Source organism: Stenella coeruleoalba, assembly GCF_951394435.1.
Source record: "Stenella coeruleoalba genome assembly, contig: scaffold_137, whole genome shotgun sequence".
NCBI lineage: Eukaryota > Metazoa > Chordata > Mammalia > Artiodactyla > Delphinidae > Stenella > Stenella coeruleoalba.
Window position 1 is genome coordinate 475095 of NW_027646054.1, and position 22001 is coordinate 497095.

At 43.9% G+C, this 22001-nt stretch overlaps 1 long non-coding RNA gene across 1 annotated transcript in view; it reads right to left on the reverse strand.

Moving 5' to 3' along the window:
- LOC307181367 overlaps positions 1–22001 on the reverse strand; it is a 458236-nt gene that overhangs the window by 52737 nt on the left and 383498 nt on the right. Inside the window, exon 2 of the long non-coding RNA XR_013826603.1 lies at positions 19402–19483. This is a non-coding gene — a long non-coding RNA (uncharacterized lncRNA). The remainder of the gene's footprint in view (positions 1–19401; positions 19484–22001) is intronic.

Sequence of the window (22001 nt, forward strand, 5' to 3'; positions counted from 1 at the left end):
ACCCCAAAGTTTGGGACGCTTCTGTTTACAAGAACCTCGTTTACCGTACAAATTCAACATCGCAGAAAGTGAAAAATGGATAAAGAACTTGTGGTACTTACGTACAATGCAGTATCACTCAGCAATGAAATCTATGTCATCAGGCCCGTAGCAGCATAATGAGTGGATTCAGGTACGATGATTCTAACTGAAATAAGTCACACAGAAAAAGAAACATCATAAGATATCACTAATACACGGAATGTAAACTTGGCTAAACAGGAATAGAATTCCAAAACAGAACAGGGTCTCAAATTTAGAAAACCAACTTATGCTTGCTTAAGGGGAAAGGTGAGTTGGGGTGCTGCATAAAACCAGAGATTGAAATGAGCACAGATAAAGTTCCTTAAGCCAAATATGGAATAGCCAAGAGCTACTCCTTGCTCAACGAAATGGACTCAACACCGCATATTAAACGCCTAAGAATGTACCTGACTAGTAAGTATCTTAAAACCTATGGATTGCTATGTCTCCGAAAGAGAATCAAGCATGTGTACAGGGACATAAACGCAGCAGTGATAGGATTGGAGAGGTTCAGTGAGCAAATGAAGACCCTTTGAATTCATATTGCATGGTACCCATTCCACGGGTTTCAACTACCCAGATTTTAGGTATTCTTCCTTCAGCTAAAACATGCATGTGGAACCCAGAGTATGATCAACCATGTGATCGGGAGACGTGTTCAAATATGTCTCAGTTTTCCTCCCCTGGTACTCGGGTGCAACATTCCAGACGCTTTACTAACACTCTCCCCACTTGGAGAGTCAGCGCCTTTAACCTCCTGTTTGGCCCAGTTTGCAATTTCTGCGGAAGATGAACAGGAATAGCGAGAACCAATGAGAGGCTAGCTGGAGGTGTCTGGACGGGCAAATTTAACTCTCATTTCCCACCAGGAAGAGGAAATAACCAAAGGCTCAGCGTGCCGTACCGGAACCAGATTAGGGCCTGAAGCCATCCTGCGGTGTTGCGGCCAGGTCACAAGAAAGCGAGTTGAAGAAAGGAGCTCAGGGGCACTGTAATTCACAAACCTGCAGAGTTATAAATGACAGCTATCGTCCAAAAATAGACTGAAGTAAGGCTGCCAAGAGGACTTGAAAGCGGGGCAGAATTGCAGGAAACCGATTTCAGGAGGTAGACTGGAATTGCATTGAAAGCATAGGAAAAGAGGCAGAACGTCCACAATGATGCACTTGGCCAAAAAGGGCGTATGCGTTTTTTCCTGAATATATTCAGGAAAAAACGCATACGCCCTTTTTGGCCAACCAAGCAAGCTTGCAAAGGAAATCTGCACTACAATGAAGTCTCACTTCCCCCCGGTCAAAAGGGCCATCTGAAAAAAGTGTAAAATCCAGAAAGGCAGGACAGGCCATGGAGAACTGGGAGACTTGTTATGCTGATGGGCGGGATGTAAATTGCCAATAGACACTCCGGAGAAGTGTATGGTGTTTCCTGAAACATCTAAAAAACAAAGCAACAGAGCCTAGGGCACTTCCACTTATGGTCCTATAGCTTAGGGAAATTAAAATCAAAAAGACACAGCCACCCCAAAGTTTGGGACGCCTCTGTTTACAAGAACCTCGTTTACAGTACAAGTTCAACATCGCAGAAAGTGAAAAATGGATAAAGAAGTTGTGGTATTTACTTACAAAGCAATATCACTCAGCCATGAACTCTATGTCATCAGGCCCTTAGCAGCACAATGAGTGGATTCAGGTATGATGATTCTAACTGAAATAAGTCACACAGAAAAAGAATCATCATAAGATATCAGTAATACATGGAATGTAAACTTGGCTACACAGGAACTGAATTACAGAACAGACCAGCGTCTCAAATTTAGAAAACCAACTTATGCTTGCTTAAGGGGAAAGGTGAGTTGGGGTGCTGCATAAAACCAGAGATTGAAATGAGCACAGATAAAGTTCCTTAAGCCAAATATGGAATAGACAAGAGCTACTCCTTGCTCAACGAAATGGACTCAACACCGCATATTAAACGCCTAAGAATGTACCTGACTAGTAAGTATCTTAAAACCTATGGATTGCTATGTCTCCGAAAGAGAATCAAACATGTGTACAGGGACATAAACGCAGCAGTGATAGGATTGGAGAGGTTCGGTGAGCAAATGAAGACCCTTTGAAGTCATATTGCATGGTACCCAGTGACGGGTTTCAACTACCCAGGTTTAAGGTATTCTTCCTTCAGCTAAAACATGCATGTGGAACCTAGAGTATGATCAACCATGTGATCGGGAGACGTGTTCAAATATGTCTCAGTTTTCCTCCCCTGGTACTCGGGTGCAACATTCCAGACGCTTTACTAACACTCTCCCCACTTGGAGAGTCAGTCCCTTTAACCTCCTGTTTGGCCCAGTTTGCAATTTCTGCGGAAGATGAACAGGAATAGCGAGAACCAATGAGAGACTAGCTGGAGGTGTCTGGACGTGTAAATTTAACTCTCATTTCCCACCAGGAAGAGGAATTAACCAAAGGCTCAGTGTGCCGTGCCGTGACCAGATTAGGGCCTGAAGCCATCCTGCGGTGTTGCGGCCAGCTCACAAGAAATCGAGTTGAAGAAAGGAGCTCAGGGGCACTGTAATTCACAAACCTGCAGAGTTATAAATGACAGCTATCATCCAAAAATATACTGAAATAAGGCTGCCAAGAGGACTTGAAAGCGGGGCAGAATTGCAGGAAACCGATTTCAGGAGGTAGACTGGAATTGCATTGAAAGCATAGGAAAAGAGGCAGAACGTCCACAATGATGCACTTGGCCAAAAAGGGCGTATGCGTTTTTTCCTGAATATATTCAGGAAAAAACGCATACGCCCTTTTTGGTCAACCAAGCAAACTTGCAAAGGAAATCTGCACTACAATGAAGTCTCACTTCCCCCCGGTCAAAAGGGCCATCTGAAAAAAGTGTAAAATCCAGAAAGGCAGGACAGGCCATGGAGAACTGGGAGCCCTGTTATGCTGATGGGCGGGATGTAAATTGCCAACAGACACTCGGGAGAAGTGTATGGTGTTTCCTGAAACATCTAAAAAACAAAGCAACAGAACCTAGGGCACTTCCACTTATGGTCCTATAGCTTAGGGAAATTAAAATCAAAAAGACAGAGCCACCCCAAAGTTTGGGACGCTTCTGTTTACAAGAACCTCGTTTACCGTACAAATTCAACATCGCAGAAAGTGAAAAATGGATAAAGAACTTGTGGTACTTACGTACAATGCAGTATCACTCAGCAATGAAATCTATGTCATCAGGCCCGTAGCAGCATAATGAGTGGATTCAGGTACGATGATTCTAACTGAAATAAGTCACACAGAAAAAGAAACATCATAAGATATCACTAATACACGGAATGTAAACTTGGCTAAACAGGAACTGAATTCCAAAACAGAACAGGTTCTCAAATTTAGAAAACCAACTTATGCTTGCTTAAGGGGAAAGGTGAGTTGGGGTGCTGCATAAAACCAGAGATTGAAATGAGCACAGATAAAGTTCCTTAAGCCAAATATGGAATAGCCAAGAGCTACTCCTTGCTCAACGAAATGGACTCAACACCGCATATTAAACGCCTAAGAATGTACCTGACTAGTAAGTATCTTAAAACCTATGGATTGCTATGTCTCCAAAAGAGAATCAAGCATGTGTACAGGGACATAAACGCAGCAGTGATAGGATTGGAGAGGTTCAGTGAGCAAATGAAGACCCTTTGAATTCATATTGCATGGTACCCATTCCACGGGTTTCAACTACCCAGATTTTAGGTATTCTTCCTTCAGCTAAAACATGCATGTGGAACCCAGAGTATGATCAACCATGTGATCGGGAGACGTGTTCAAATATGTCTCAGTTTTCCTCCCCTGGTACTCGGGTGCAACATTCCAGACGCTTTACTAACACTCTCCCCACTTGGAGAGTCAGCGCCTTTAACCTCCTGTTGGCCCAGTTTGCAATTTCTGCGGAAGATGAACAGGAATAGCGAGAACCAATGAGAGGCTAGCTGGAGGTGTCTGGACGGGCAAATTTAACTCTCATTTCCCACCAGGAAGAGGAAATAACCAAAGGCTCAGCGTGCCGTACCGGAACCAGATTAGGGCCTGAAGCCATCCTGCGGTGTTGCGGCCAGCTCAAAAGAAAGCGAGTTGAAGAAAGGAGCTCAGGGGCACTGTAATTCACAAACCTGCAGAGTTATAAATGACAGCTATCGTCCAAAAATAGACTGAAGTAAGGCTGCCAAGAGGACTTGAAAGCGGGGCAGAATTGCAGGAAACCGATTTCAGGAGGTAGACTGGAATTGCATTGAAAGCATAGGAAAAGAGGCAGAACGTCCACAATGATGCACTTGGCCAAAAAGGGCGTATGCGTTTTTTCCTGAATATATTCAGGAAAAAACGCATACGCCCTTTTTGGCCAAACAAGCAAGCTTGCAAAGGAAATCTGCACTACAATGAAGTCTCACTTCCCCCCGGTCAAAAGGGCATCTGAAAAAAGTGTAAAATCCAGAAAGGCAGGACAGGCCATGGAGAACTGGGAGCCCTGTTATGCTGATGACCGGGATGTAAATTGCCAACAGACACTCGGGAGAAGTGTATGGTGTTTCCTGAAACATCTAAAAAACAAAGCAACAGAACCTAGGGCACTTCCACTTATGGTCCTATAGCTTAGGGAAATTAAAATCAAAAAGACACAGCCACCCCAAAGTTTGGGACGCTTCTGTTTACAAGAACCTCGTTTACCGTACAAATTCAACATCGCAGAAAGTGAAAAATGGATAAAGAACTTGTGGTACTTACGTACAATGCAGTATCACTCAGCAATGAAATCTATGTCATCAGGCCCGTAGCAGCATAATGAGTGGATTCAGGTACGATGATTCTAACTGAAATAAGTCACACAGAAAAAGAAACATCATAAGATATCACTAATACACGGAATGTAAACTTGGCTAAACAGGAACTGAATTCCAAAACAGAACAGGGTCTCAAATTTAGAAAACCAACTTATGCTTGCTTAAGGGGAAAGGTGAGTTGGGGTGCTGCATAAAACCAGAGATTGAAATGAGCACAGATAAAGTTCCTTAAGCCAAATATGAAATAGACAAGAGCTACTCCTTGCTCAACGAAATGGACTCAACACCGCATATTAAACGCCTAAGAATGTACCTGAGTAGTAAGTATCTTAAAACCTATGGATTGCTATGTCTCCGAAAGAGAATCAAGCATGTGTACAGGGACATAAACGCAGCAGTGATAGGATTGGAGAGGTTCAGTGAGCAAATGAAGACCCTTTGAATTCATATTGCATGGTACCCATTCCACGGGTTTCAACTACCCAGATTTTAGGTATTCTTCCTTCAGCTAAAACATGCATGTGGAACCCAGAGTATGATCAACCATGTGATCGGGAGACGTGTTCAAATATGTCTCAGTTTTCCTCCCCTGGTACTCGGGTGCAACATTCCAGACGCTTTACTAACACTCTCCCCACTTGGAGAGTCAGCGCCTTTAACCTCCTGTTTGGCCCAGTTTGCAATTTCTGCGGAAGATGAACAGGAATAGCGAGAACCAATGAGAGGCTAGCTGGAGGTGTCTGGACGGGCAAATTTAACTCTCATTTCCCACCAGGAAGAGGAAATAACCAAAGGCTCAGCGTGCCGTACCGGAACCAGATTAGGGCCTGAAGCCATCCTGCGGTGTTGCGGCCAGCTCAAAAGAAAGCGAGTTGAACAAAGGAGATCAGGGGCACTGTAATTCACAAACCTGCAGAGTTATAAATGACAGCTATCGTCCAAAAATAGACTGAAGTAAGGCTGCCAAGAGGACTTGAAAGCGGGGCAGAATTGCAGGAAACCGATTTCAGGAGGTAGACTGGAATTGCATTGAAAGCATAGGAAAAGAGGCAGAACGTCCACAATGATGCACTTGGCCAAAAAGGGCGTATGCGTTTTTTCCTGAATATATTCAGGAAAAAACGCATACGCCCTTTTTGGCCAACCAAGCAAGCTTGCAAAGGAAATCTGCACTACAATGAAGTCTCACTTCCCCCCGGTCAAAAGGGCATCTGAAAAAAGTGTAAAATCCAGAAAGGCAGGACAGGCCATGGAGAACTGGGAGCCTTGTTATGCTGATGGGCGGGATGTAAATTGCCAACAGACACTCGGGAGAAGTGTATGGTGTTTCCTGAAATATCTAAAAAACAAAGCAACAGAGCCTAGGGCACTTCCACTTATGGTCCTATAGCTCAGGGAAATTAAAATCAAAAAGACACAGCCACCCCAAAGTTTGGGACGCCTCTGTTTACAAGAACCTCGTTTACCGTACAAGTTCAATATCACAGAAAGTGAAAAATGGATAAAGAACTTGTGGTACTTATGTACAATGCAGTATCACTCAGCAGTGAAATCTATGTCATCAGGCCCTTTGCAGCACAATGAATGGATTCAGGTATGATGATTCTAACTGAAATAAGTCACACAGAAAAAGAAACATCATAAGATATCAGTAATACACGGAATGTAAACTTGGCTACACAGGAACTGAATTACAGAACAGAACAGGGTCTCAAATTTAGAAAACCAACTTATGCTTGCTTAAGGGGAAAGGTGAGTTGGGGTGCTGCATAAAACCAGAGATTGAAATGAGCACAGATAAAGTTCCTTAAGCCAAATATGGAATAGACAAGAGCTACTCCTTGCTCAACGAAATGGACTCAACACCCCATATTAAACGCCTAAGAATGTACCTGACTAGTAACTATCTTAAAACCTATGGATTGCTATGTCCCCAAAAGAGAATCAAACGTGTGTACAGGGGCATAAACGCAGCAGTGTTAGGATTGGAGAGGTTCAGTGAGCAAATGAAGACCCTTTGAAGTCATATTGCATGGTACCCATTCCACGGATTTCAACTACCCAGGTTTAAGGTATTCTTCCTTCAGCGAAAACATGCATGTGGAACCCAGAGTATGATCAACCGTGTGAACGGGAGACGTGTTCAAATATGTCTCAGTTTTCCTCCCCTGGTACTCGGGTGCAACATTCCAGACGCTTTACTAACACTCTCCCCACTTGGAGAGTCAGCGCCTTTAAACTCTTGTTTGAACCAGTTTGCAATTTCTGCGGAAGATGAACAGGAATAGGGAGAACCAATGAGAGACTAGCTGGAGGTGTCTGGACGGGCAAATTTAACTCTTATTTCCCACCCGGAAGAGGAAATAACCAAAGGCTCAGCGTGCCATGCCGGAACCAGATTAGGGCCGGAAGCCATCCTGCGGTGTTGCGGCCAGCTCAAAACAAAGCGAGTTGAAGAAAGGAGCTCAGGGGCACTGTAATTCACAAACCTGCAGAGTTATAAATGACAGCTATCGTCCAAAAATATACTGAAGTAAGGCTGCCAAGAGTACTTGAAAGCGGGGCAGAATTGCAGGAAACCGATTTCAGGAGGTAGACTGGAATTGCATTGAAAGCATAGGAAAAGAGGCAGAACGTCCACAATGATGCACTTGGCCAAAAAGGGCGTATGCGTTTTTTCCTTAATATATTCAGGAAAAAACGCATACGCCCTTTTTGGCCAACCAAGCAAGCTTTCAAAGGAAATCTGCAGTACAATGAAGTCTCACTTCCCCCCGGTCAAAAGGGCCATCTGAAAAAAGTGTAAAATCCAGAAAGGCAGGACAGGCCATGGAGAACTGGGAGCCTTGTTATGCTGATGGGCGGGATGTAAATTGCCAACAGACACTCCGGAGAAGTGTATGGTGTTTCCTGAAACATCTAAAAAACAAAGCAACAGAGCCTAGGGCACTTCCACTTATGGTCCTATAGCTTAGGGAAATTAAAATCAAAAAGACACAGCCACCCCAAAGTTTGGGACGGCTCTGTTTACAAGAACCTCGTTTACCGTACAAGTTCAATATCACAGAAAGTGAAAAATGGATAAAGAACTTGTGGTACTTACGTACAATGCAGTATCACTCAGCAATGAAATCTATGTCATCAGGCCCGTAGCAGCATAATGAGTGGATTCAGGTACGATGATTCTAACTGAAATAAGTCACACAGAAAAAGAAACATCATAAGATATCACTAATACACGGAATGTAAACTTGGCTACACAGGAACTGAATTCCAAAACAGAACAGGGTCTCAAATTTAGAAAACCAACTTATGCTTGCTTAAGGGGAAAGGTGAGTTGGGGTGCTGCATAAAACCAGAGATTGAAATGAGCACAGATAAAGTTCCTTAAGCCAAATATGGAATAGACAAGAGCTACTCCTTGCTCAACGAAATGGACTCAACACCCCATATTAAACGCCTAAGAATGTACCTGACTAGTAAGTATCTTAAAACCTATGGATTGCTATGTCTCCAAAAGAGAATCAAGCGTGTGTACAGGGGCATAAACGCAGCAGTGATAGGATTGGAGAGGTTCGGTGAGCAAATGAAGACCCTTTGAAGTCATATTGCATGGTACCCATTCCACGGGTCTCAACTCTCCAGGTTTAAGGTATTCTTCCTTCAGCTAAAACATGCATGTGGAACCCAGAGTATGATCAACCATGTGAACGGGAGACGTGTTCAAATATGTCTCAGTTTTCCTCCCCTGGTACTCGGGTGCAACATTCCAGACGCTTTACTAACACTCTCCCCACTTGGAGAGTCAGCGCCTTTAACCTCCTGTTTGGCCAAGTTTGCAATTTCTGCGGAAGATGAACAGGAATAGGGAGAACCAATGAGAGACTAGCTGGAGGTTTCTGGACGGGCAAATTTAACTCTCATTTCCCACCCGGAAGAGGAAATAACCAAAGGCTCAGCGTGCCGTGCCGGAACCAGATTAGGGCCTGAAGCCATCCTGCGGTGTTGCGGCCAGGTCACAAGAAAGCGAGTTGAAGAAAGGAGCTCAGGGGCACTGTAATTCACAAACCTGCAGAGTTATAAATGACAGCTATCGTCCAAAAATAGACTGAAGTAAGGCTGCCAAGAGGACTTGAAAGCGGGGCAGAATTGCAGGAAACCGATTTCAGGAGGTAGACTGGAATTGCATTGAAAGCATAGGAAAAGAGGCAGAACGTCCACAATGATGCACTTGGCCAAAAAGGGCGTATGCGTTTTTTCCTGAATATATTCAGGAAAAAACGCATACGCCCTTTTTGGCCAACCAAGCAAGCTTGCAAAGGAAATCTGCACTACAATGAAGTCTCACTTCCCCCCGGTCAAAAGGGCCATCTGAAAAAAGTGTAAAATCCAGAAAGGCAGGACAGGCCATGGAGAACTGGGAGCCTTGTTATGCTGATGGGCGGGATGTAAATTGCAAACAACCACTCGGGAGAAGTGTATGGTGTTTCCTGAAACATCTAAAAAACAAAGCAACAGAACCTAGGGCACTTCCACTTATGGTCCTATAGCTTAGGGAAATTAAAATCAAAAAGACACAGCCACCCCAAAGTTTGGAACGGCTCTGTTTACAAGAACCTCGTTTACAGTACAAGTTCAACATCGCAGAAAGTGAAAAATGGATAAAGAAGTTGTGGTATTTACTTACAAAGCAATATCACTCAGCAATGAAATCTGTGTCATCAGGCCCTTAGCAGCACAATGAGTGGATTCAGGTATGATGATTCTAACTGAAGTAAGTCACACAGAAAAAGAAACATCATAAGATATCAGAAATACACGGAATGTAAACTTGGCTACACAGGAACTGAATTACAGAACAGAACAGGGACTCAAATTTAGAAAACCAACTTATGCTTGCTTAAGGGTAAAGGTGAGTTGGGGTGCTGCATAAAACCAGAGATTGAAATGAGCACAGATAAAGTTCCTTAAGTCAAATATGGAATAGACAAGAGCTACTCCTTGCTCAACGAAATGGACTCAACACCGCATATTAAATGCCTAAGAATGTACCTGACTAGTAAGTATCTTAAAACCTATGGATTGCTATCTCTCCGAAAGAGAATCAAGCATGTGTACAGGGGCATAAACGCAGCAGTGATAGGATTGGAGAGGTTCGGTGAGCAAATGAAGACCCTTTGAAGTCATATTGCATGGTACCCATTCCACGGGTCTCAACTCTCCAGGTTTAAGGTATTCTTCCTTCAGCTAAAACATGCATGTGGAACCCAAGTATGATCAACCATGTGAACGGGAGACGTGTTCAAATATGTCTCAGTTTTCGTACCCTGGTACTCGGGTGCAACATTCCAGACGCTTTACTAACACTCTCCCGACTTGGAGAGTCAGTCCCTTTAACCTCCTGTTTGGCCCAGTTTGCAATTTCTGCGGAAGATGAACAGGAATAGCGAGAACCAATGAGAGACTAGCTGGAGGTGTCTGGACGGGCAAATTTAACTCTCATTTCCCACCAGGAAGAGGAAATAACCAAAGGCTCAGCGTGCCGTGCCGGAACCAGATTAGGGCCTGAAGCCATCCTGCGGTGTTGCGGCCAGGTCACAAGAAAGCGAGTTGAAGAAAGGAGCTCAGGGGCACTGTAATTCACAAACCTGCAGAGTTATAAATGACAGCTATCGTCCAAAAATAAACTGAAGTAAGGCTGCCAAGAGGACTTGAAAGCGGGGCAGAATTGCAGGAAACCGATTTCAGGAGGTAGACTGGAATTGCATTGAAAGCATAGGAAAAGAGGCAGAACGTCCACAATGATGCACTTGGCCAAAAAGGGCGTATGCGTTTTTTCCTGAATATATTCAGGAAAAAACGCATACGCCCTTTTTGACCAACCAAGCAAGCTTGCAAAGGAAATCTGCACTACAATGAAGTCTCACTTCCCCCCGGTCAAAAGGGCCATCTGAAAAAAGTGTAAAATCCAGAAAGGCAGGACAGGCCATGGAGAACTGGGAGCCTTGTTATGCTGATGGGCGGGATGTAAATTGCCAACGGACACTCGGGAAAAGTGTATGGTGTTTCCTGAAACATCTAAAAAACAAAGCAACAGAGCCTAGGGCACTGCCACTTATGGTCCTATAGCTTAGGGAAATTAAAATCAAAAAGACACAGCCACCCCAAAGTTTGGAGCGGATCTTTTTACAAGAACCTCGTTTACCGTACAAGTTCACTATCACAAAAAGTGAAAAATGGATAAAGAACTTATGGTACTTACGTACAATGCAGTATCACTCAGCAATGAAATCTATGACATCAGGCTCGTAGCAGCATAATGAGTGGATTCAGGTACGATGATTCTAACTGAAATAAGTCACACAGAAAAAGAAACATCATAAGATATCACTAATACATGGAATGTAAACGTGGCTACACAGGAACTGAATTCCAAAACAGAACAGGGTCTCAAATTTAGAAAACCAACTTATTCTTGCTTAAGGGGAAAGGTGAGTTGGGGTGCTGCATAAAACCAGAGATTGAAATGAGCACAGATAAAGTTCCTTAAGCCAAATATGGAATAGACAAGAGCTACTCCTTGCTCAATGAAATGGACTCAACACCCCATATTAAACGCCTAAGAATGTACCTGACTAGTAAGTATCTTAAAACCTATGGATTGCTATGTCTCCAAAAGAGAATCAAGCGTGTGTACAGGGGCATAAACGCAGCAGTGATAGGATTGGAGAGGTTCGGTGAGCAAATGAAGACTCTTTGAAGTCATATTGCATGGTACCCATTCCACGGGTCTCAACTCTCCAGGTTTAAGGTATTCTTCCTTCAGCTAAAACATGCATGTGGAACCCAGAGTATGATCAACCGTGTGAACGGGAGACGTGTTCAAATATGTCTCAGTTTTCGTACCCTGGAACTCGGGTGCAACATTCCAGACGCTTTACTCACACTCTCCCGACTTGGAGAGCCAGTCCCTTTAACCTCCTGTTTGGCCCAGTTTGCAATTTCTGCGGAAGATGAACAGGAATAGCGAGAACCAATGAGAGGCTAGCTGGAGGTGTCTGGACGGGCAAATTTAACTCTCATTTCCCACCAGGAAGAGGAATTAACCAAAGGCTCAGCGTGCTGTGCCTGAACCAGATTAGGGCCTGAAGCCATCCTGCGGTGTTGCGGCCAGGTCACAAGAAAGCGAGTTGAAGAAAGGAGCTCAGGGGCACTGTAATTCACAAACCTGCAGAGTTATAAATGACAGCTATTGTCCAAAAATATACTGAAGTAAGGCTGCCAAGAGGAATTGAAAGCGGGGCAGAATTGCAGGAAACCGATTTCAGGAGGTAGACTGGAATTGCATTGAAAGCATAGGAAAAGAGGCAGAACGTCCACAATGATGCACTTGGCCAAAAAGGGCGTATGCGTTTTTTCCTGAATATATTTAGGAAAAAACGCATACGCCCTTTTTGGCCAACCAAGCAAGCTTGCAAAGGAAATCTGCACTACAATGAAGTCTCACTTCCCCCCGGTCAAAAGGGCATCTGAAAAAAGTGTAAAATCCAGAAAGGCAACAGGCCATGGAGAACTGGGAGCCTTGTTATGCTGATGGGCGGGATGTAAATTGCCAACAGACACTCGGGAGAAGTGTATGGTGTTTCCTGAAACATCTAAAAAACAAAGCAACAGAACCTAGGGCACTTCCACTTATGGTCCTATAGCTTAGGGAAATTAAAATCAAAAAGACACAGCCACCCCAAAGTTTGGAACGGCTCTGTTTACAAGAACCTCGTTTACAGTACAAGTTCAACATCGCAGAAAGTGAAAAATGGATAAAGAAGTTGTGGTATTTACTTACAAAGCAATATCACTCAGCAATGAAATCTGTGTCATCAGGCCCTTAGCAGCACAAAGAGTGGATTCAGGTATGATGATTCTAACTGAAGTAAGTCACACAGAAAAAGAAACATCATAAGATATCAGTAATACACGGAATGTAAACTTGGCTACACAGGAACTGAATTACAGAACAGAACAGGGTCTCAAATTTAGAAAACCAACTTATGCTTGCTTAAGGGTAAAGGTGAGTTGGGGTGCTGCATAAAACCAGAGATTGAAATGAGCACAGATAAAGTTCCTTAAGTCAAATATGGAATAGACAAGAGCTACTCCTTGCTCAACGAAATGGACTCAACACCGCATATTAAACGCCTAAGAATGTACCTGACTAGTAAGTATCTTAAAACCTATGGATTGCTATGTCTCTGAAAGAGAATCAAGCGTGTGTACAGGGGCATAAACGCAGCAGTGATAGGATTGGAGAGATTCGGTGAGCAAATGAAGACCCTTTGAAGTCATATTGCATGGTACCCATTCCACGGGTCTCAACTCTCCAGGTTTAAGGTATTCTTCCTTCAGCTAAAACATGCATGTGGAACCTAGAGTATGATCAACCATGTGATCGGGAGACGTGTTCAAATATGTCTCAGTTTTCCTCCCCTGGTACTCGGGTGCAACATTCCAGACGCTTTAGTAACACTCTCCCGACTTGGAGAGTCAGTCCCTTTAACCTCCTGTTTGGCCCAGTTTGCAATTTCTGCGGAAGATGAACAGGAATAGCGAGAACCAATGAGAGGCTAGCTGGAGGTGTCTGGACGGGCAAATTTAACTCTCATTTCCCACCAGGAAGAGGAATTAACCAAAGGCTCAGCGTGCCGTGCCGGAACCAGATTGGGGCCTGAAGCCATCCTGCGGTGTTGCGGCCAGCTCAAAAGAAAGCGAGTTGAAGAAAGGAGCTCAGGGGCACTGTAATTCACAAACCTGCAGATTTATAAATGACAGCTATCGTCCAAAAATAGACTGAAGTAAGGCTGCCAAGAGGACTTGAAAGCGGGGCAGAATTGCAGGAAACCGATTTCAGGAGGTAGACTGGAATTGCATTGAAAGCATAGGAAAAGAGGCAGAACGTCCACAATGATGCACTTGGCCAAAAAGGGCGTATGCGTTTTTTCCTGAATATATTCAGGAAAAAACGCATACGCCCTTTTTGGCCAACCAAGCAAGCTTGCAAAGGAAATCTGCACTACAATGAAGTCTCACATCCCCCCGGTCAAAAGGGCCATCTGAAAAAAGTGTAAAATCCAGAAAGGCAACAGGCCATGGAGAACTGGGAGCCTTGTTATGCTGATGGGCGGGATGTAAATTGCCAACAGACACTCGGGAGAAGTGTATGGTGTTTCCTGAAACATCTAAAAAACAAAGCAACAGAACCTAGGGCACTTCCACTTATGGTCCTATAGCTTAGGGAAATTAAAATCAAAAAGACACAGCCACCCCAAAGTTTGGAACGGCTCTGTTTACAAGAACCTCGTTTACAGTACAAGTTCAACATCGCAGAAAGTGAAAAATGGATAAAGAAGTTGTGGTATTTACTTACAAAGCAATATCACTCAGCAATGAAATCTGTGTCATCAGGCCCTTAGCAGCACAAAGAGTGGATTCAGGTATGATGATTCTAACTGAAGTAAGTCACACAGAAAAAGAAACATCATAAGATATCAGTAATACACGGAATGTAAACTTGGCTACACAGGAACTGAATTACAGAACAGAACAGGGTCTCAAATTTAGAAAACCAACTTATGCTTGCTTAAGGGTAAAGGTGAGTTGGGGTGCTGCATAAAACCAGAGATTGAAATGAGCACAGATAAAGTTCCTTAAGTCAAATATGGAATAGACAAGAGCTACTCCTTGCTCAACGAAATGGACTCAACACCGCATATTAAACGCCTAAGAATGTACCTGACTAGTAAGTATCTTAAAACCTATGGATTGCTATGTCTCCGAAAGAGAATCAAGCATGTGTACAGGGGCATAAACGCAGCAGTGATAGGATTGGAGAGGTTCGGTGAGCAAATGAAGACCCTTTGAAGTCATATTGCATGGTACCCATTCCACGGGTCTCAACTCTCCAGGTTTAAGGTATTCTTCCTTCAGCTAAAACATGCATGTGGAACCTAGAGTATGATCAACCATGTGATCGGGAGACGTGTTCAAATATGTCTCAGTTTTCCTCCCCTGGTACTCGGGTGCAACATTCCAGACGCTTTAGTAACACTCTCCCGACTTGGAGAGTCAGTCCCTTTAACCTCCTGTTTGGCCCAGTTTGCAATTTCTGCGGAAGATGAACAGGAATAGCGAGAACCAATGAGAGGCTAGCTGGAGGTGTCTGGACGGGCAAATTTAACTCTCATTTCCCACCAGGAAGAGGAATTAACCAAAGGCTCAGCGTGCCGTGCCGGAACCACATTGGGGCCTGAAGGCATCCTGCGGTGTTGCGGCCAGCTCAAAAGAAAGCGAGTTGAAGAAAGGAGCTCAGGGGCACTGTAATTCACAAACCTGCAGATTTATAAATGACAGCTATCGTCCAAAAATAGACTGAAGTAAGGCTGCCAAGAGGACTTGAAAGCGGGGCAGAATTGCAGGAAACCGATTTCAGGAGGTAGACTGGAATTGCATTGAAAGCATAGGAAAAGAGGCAGAACGTCCACAATGATGCACTTGGCCAAAAAGGGCGTATGCGTTTTTTCCTGAATATATTCAGGAAAAAACGCATACGCCCTTTTTGGCCAACCAAGCAAGCTTGCAAAGGAAATCTGCACTACAATGAAGTCTCACATCCCCCCGGTCAAAAGGGCCATCTGAAAAAAGTGTAAAATCCAGAAAGGCAGGACAGGCCATGGAGAACTGGGAGTCTTGTTATGCTGATGGGCGGGATGTAAAAACGCATACGCCCTTTTTGGCCAACCAAGCAAGCTTGCAAAGGAAATCTGCACTACAATGAAGTCTCACTTCCCCCAGGTCAAAAGGGCCATCTGAAAAAAGTGTAAAATCCAGAAAGGCAGGACAGGCCATGGAGAACTGGGAGCCTTGTTATGCTGATGGGCGGGATGTAAATTGCCAACAGACACTCGGGAGAAGTGTATGGTGTTTCCTGAAACATCTAAAAAACAAAGCAACAGAGCCTAGGGCACTTCCACTTATGGTCCTATAGCTTAGGGAAATTAAAATCAAAAAGACACAGCCACCCCAAAGTTTGGGACGCCTCTGTTTACAAGAACCTCGTTTACAGTACAAGTTCAACATCGCAGAAAGTGAAAAATGGATATAGAAGTTGTGGTATTTACTTACAAAGCAATATCACTCAGCAATGAATTCTATGTCATCAGGCCCTTAGCATCAAAATGAGTGGATTCAGGTATGATGATTCTAACTGAAATAAGTCACACAGAAAAAGAAACATCATAAGATATCAGTAATACACGGAATGTAAACTTGGCTACACAGGAACTGAATTACAGAACAGAACAGGGTCTCAAATTTAGAAAACCAACTTATGCTTGCTTAAGGGGAAAGGTGAGTTGGGGTGCTGCATAAAACCAGAGATTGAAATGAGCACAGATAAAGTTCCTTAAGCCAAATATGGAATAGACAAGAGCTACTCCTTGCTGAACGAAATGGACTCAACACCGCATATTAAACGCCTAAGAATGTACCTGACTAGTAAGTATCTTAAAACCTATGGATTGCTATGTCTCCGAAGGAGAATCAAGCATGTGTACAGGGGCATAAACGCAGCAGTGATAGGATTGGAGAGGTTCGGTGAGCAAATGAAGACCCTTTGAAGTCATATTGCATGGTACCCATTCCACGGGTTTCAACTACCCAGGTTTTAGGTATTCTTCCTTCAGCTAAAACATGCATGTGGAACCCAAGTATGATCAACCATGTGAACGGGAGACGTGTTCAAATATGTCTCAGTTTTCCTCCCCTGGTACTCGGGTGCAGCATTCCAGACGCTTTACTAACACTCTCCCCACTTGGAGAGTCAGCGCCTTTAACCTCCTGTTTGGCCCAGTTTGCAATTTCTGCGGAAGATGAACAGGAATAGCGAGAACCAATGAGAGGCTAGCTGGAGGTGTCTGGACGGGCAAATTTAACTCTCATTTCCCACCAGGAAGAGGAAATAACCAAAGGCTCAGCGTGCCGTACCGGAACCAGATTAGGGCCTGAAGCCATCCTGCGGTGTTGCGGCCAGCTCAAAAGAAAGCGAGTTGAAGAAAGGAGCTCAGGGGCACTGTAATTCACAAACCTGCAGAGTTATAAATGACAGCTATCGTCCAAAAATAGACTGAAGTAAGGCTGCCAAGAGGACTTGAAAGCGGGGCAGAATTGCAGGAAACCGATTTCAGGAGGTAGACTGGAATTGCATTGAAAGCATAGGAAAAGAGGCAGAACGTCCACAATGATGCACTTGGCCAAAAAGGGCGTATGCGTTTTTTCCTGAATATATTCAGGAAAAAACGCATACGCCCTTTTTGGCCAACCAAGCAAGCTTGCAAAGGAAATCTGCACTACAATGAAGTCTCACTTCCCCCCGGTCAAAAGGGCCATCTGAAAAAAGTGTAAAATCCAGAAAGGCAGGACAGGCCATGGAGAACTGGGAGCCTTGTTATGCTGATGGGCGGGATGTAAAAACGCATACGCCCTTTTTGGCCAACCAAGCAAGCTTGCAAAGGAAATCTGCACTACAATGAAGTCTCACTTCCCCCAGGTCAAAAGGGCCATCTGAAAAAAGTGTAAAATCCAGAAAGGCAGGACAGGCCATGGAGAACTGGGAGCCTTGTTATGCTGATGGGCGGGATGTAAATTGCCAACAGACACTCGGGAGAAGTGTATGGTGTTTCCTGAAACATCTAAAAAACAAAGCAACAGAGCCTAGGGCACTTCCACTTATGGTCCTATAGCTTAGGGAAATTAAAATCAAAAAGACACAGCCACCCCAAAGTTTGGGACGCCTCTGTTTACAAGAACCTCGTTTACAGTACAAGTTCAACATCGCAGAAAGTGAAAAATGGATAAAGAAGTTGTGGTATTTACTTACAAAGCAATATCACTCAGCAATGAATTCTATGTCATCAGGCCCTTAGCATCACAATGAGTGGATTCAGGTATGATGATTCTAACTGAAATAAGTCACACAGAAAAAGAAACATCATAAGATATCAGTAATACACGGAATGTAAACTTGGCTACACAGGAACTGAATTACAGAACAGAACAGGGTCTCAAATTTAGAAAACCAACTTATGCTTGCTTAAGGGGAAAGGTGAGTTGGGGTGCTGCATAAAACCAGAGATTGAAATGAGCACAGATAAAGTTCCTTAAGCCAAATATGGAATAGACAAGAGCTACTCCTTGCTCAACGAAATGGACTCAACACCGCATATTAAACGCCTAAGAATGTACCTGACTAGTAAGTATCTTAAAACCTATGGATTGCTATGTCTCCGAAGGAGAATCAAGCATGTGTACAGGGGCATAAACGCAGCAGTGATAGGATTGGAGAGGTTCGGTGAGCAAATGAAGACCCTTTGAAGTCATATTGCATGGTACCCATTCCACGGGTCTCAACTCTCCAGGTTTTAGGTATTCTTCCTTCAGCTAAAACATGCATGTGGAACCCAAGTATGATCAACCATGTGAACGGGAGACGTGTTCAAATATGTCTCAGTTTTCCTCCCCTGGTACTCGGGTGCAGCATTCCAGACGCTTTACTAACACTCTCCCCACTTGGAGAGTCAGCGCCTTTAACCTCCTGTTTGGCCCAGTTTGCAATTTCTGCGGAAGATGAACAGGAATAGCGAGAACCAATGAGAGGCTAGCTGGAGGTGTCTGGACGGGCAAATTTAACTCTCATTTCCCACCAGGAAGAGGAAATAACCAAAGGTTCAGCGTGCCGTGCCGGAACCAGATTAGGGCCTGAAGCCATCCTGCGGTGTTGCGGCCAGGTCACAAGAAAGCGAGTTGAAGAAAGGAGCTCAGGGGCACTGTAATTCACAAACCTGCAGAGTTATAAATGACAGCTATCGTCCAAAAATAGACTGAAGTAAGGCTGCCAAGAGGACTTGAAAGCGGGGCAGAATTGCAGGAAACCGATTTCAGGAGGTAGACTGGAATTGCATTGAAAGCATAGGAAAAGAGGCAGAACGTCCACAATGATGCACTTGGCCAAAAAGGGCGTATGCGTTTTTTCCTGAATATATTCAGGAAAAAACGCATACGCCCTTTTTGGCCAACCAAGCAAGCTTGCAAAGGAAATCTGCACTACAATGAAGTCTCACTTCCCCCCGGTCAAAAGGGCCATCTGAAAAAAGTGTAAAATCCAGAAAGGCAGGACAGGCCATGGAGAACTGGGAGCCTTGTTATGCTGATGGGCGGGATGTAAATTGCCAACAACCACTCGGGAGAAGTGTATGGTGTTTCCTGAAACATCTAAAAAACAAAGCAACAGAACCTAGGGCACTTCCACTTATGGTCCTATAGCTTAGGGAAATTAAAATCAAAAAGACACAGCCACACCAAAGTTTGGAACGGCTCTGTTTACAAGAACCTCGTTTACAGTACAAGTTCAACATCGCAGAAAGTGAAAAATGGATAAAGAAGTTGTGGTATTTACTTACAAAGCAATATCACTCAGCAATGAGATCTGTGTCATCAGGCCCTTAGCAGCACAATGAGTGGATTCAGGTATGATGATTCTAACTGAAATAAGTCACACAGAAAAAGAAACATCATAAGATATCAGTAATACACGGAATGGAAACTTGGCTACACAGGAACTGAATTACAGAACAGAACAGGGTCTCAAATTTAGAAAACCAACTTATTCTTGCTTAAGGGGAAAGGTGAGTTGGGGTGCTGCATAAAACCAGAGATTGAAATGAGCACAGATAAAGTTCCTTAAGCCAAATATGGTATAGACAAGAGCTACTCCTTGCTCAACGAAATGGACTCAACACCCCATATTAAACGCCTAAGAATGTACCTGACTAGTAAGTATCTTAAAACCTATGGATTGCAATGTCTCCGAAAGAGAATCAAGCATGTGTACAGGGGCATAAACGCAGCAGTGATAGGTTTGGAGATGTTCGGTGAGCAAATGAAGACCCTTTGAAGTCATATTGCATGGTACCCATTCAACGGGTTTCAACTACCCAGGTTTAAGGTATTCTTCCTTCAGCTAAAACATGCATGTGGAACCCAAGTATGATCAACCATGTGAACGGGAGACGTGTTCAAATATGTTTCAGTTTTCCTCCCCTGGTACTCGGGTGCAACATTCCAGACGCTTTACTAACACTCTCCCCACTTGGAGAGTCAGCGCCTTTAACCTCCTGTTTGGCCCAGTTTGCAATTTCTGCGGAAGATGAACAGGAATAGCGAGAACCAATGAGAGGCTAGCTGAAGGTGTCTGGACGGGCAAATTTAACTCTCATTTCCCACCAGGAAGAGGAAATAACCAAAGGCTCAGCATGCCGTACCGGAACGAGATTAGGGCCTGAAGCCATCCTGCGGTGTTGCGGCCAGCTCAAAAGAAAGCGAGTTGAAGAAAGGAGCTCAGGGGCACTGTAATTCACAAACCTGCAGAGTTATAAATGACAGCTATCGTCCAAAAATAGACTGAAGTAAGGCTGCCAAGAGGACTTGAAAGCGGGGCAGAATTGCAGGAAACCGATTTCAGGAGGTAGACTGGAATTGCATTGAAAGCATAGGAAAAGAGGCAGAACGTCCACAATGATGCACTTGGCCAAAAAGGGCGTATGCGTTTTTTCCTGAATATATTCAGGAAAAAACGCATACGCCCTTTTTGGCCAACCAAGCAAGCTTGCAAAGGAAATCTGCACTACAATGAAGTCTCACTTCCCCCCGGTCAAAAGGGCCATCTGAAAAAAGTGTAAAATCCAGAAAGGCAACAGGCCATTGAGAACTGGGAGCCTTGTTATGCTGATGGGCGGGATGTAAATTGCCAACAGACACTTGGGAGAAGTGTATGGTGTTTCCTGAAACATCTAAAAAACAAAGCAACAGAGCCTAGGGCACTTCCACTTATGGTCCTATAGCTTAGGGAAATTAAAATCAAAAAGACACAGTCACCCCAAAGTTTGGAACGGCTCTGTTTACAAGAACCTCGTTTACAGTACAAGTTCAACATCGCAGAAAGTGAAAAATGGATAAAGAAGTTGTGGTATTCACTTACAAAGCAATATCACTCAGCAATGAAATCTATGTTATCAGGCCCTTAGCTGTACAATGAGTGGCTTCAGGTATGATGATTCTAACTGAAATAAGTCACACAGAAAAAGAAACATCATAAGATATCAGTAATACACGGAATGGAAACTTGGCTACACAGGAACTGAATTACAGAACAGAACAGGGTCTCAAATTTAGAAAAACAACTTATGCTTGCTTAAGAGTAAAGGTGAGTTGGGGTGCTGCATAAAACCAGAGATTGAAATGAGCACAGATAAAGTTCCTTAAGCCAAATATGGAATAGACAAGAGCTACTCCTTGCTCAATGAAATGAACTCAACACCGCATATTAAACGCCTAAGAATGTACCTGACTTGTAAGTATCTTAAAACCTATGGATTGCTATGTCTCCAAAAGAGAATCAAGCATGTGTACAGGGGCATAAACGCAGCAGTGATAGGATTGGAGAGGTTCGGTGAGCAAATGAAGACCCTTTGAAGTCATATTGCATGGTACCCATTCCACGGGTTTCAACTACCCAGGTTTAAGGTATTCTTCCTTCAGCTAAAACATGCATGTGGAACCTAGAGTATGATCAACCATGTGATCGGGAGACGTGTTCAAATATGTCTCAGTTTTCCTCCCCTGGTACTCGGGTGCAACATTCCAGACGCTTTACTAACACTCTCCCCACTTGGAGAGTCAGTCCCTTTAACCTCCTGTTTGGCCCAGTTTGCAATTTCTGCGGAAGATTAACAGGAATAGCGAGAACCAATGAGAGGCTAGCTGGAGGTGTCTGGACGGGCAAATTTAACTCTCATTTCCCACCAGGAAGAGGAATTAACCAAAGGCTCAGCATGCCGGGCCGGAACCAGATTAGGGCCTGAAGCCATCCTGCGGTGTTGCGGCCAGGTCACAAGAAAGCGAGTTGAAGAAAGGAGCTCAGGGGCACTGTAATTCACAAACCTGCAGAGTTATAAATGACAGCTATCATCCAAAAATAGACTGAAGTAAGGCTGCCAAGAGG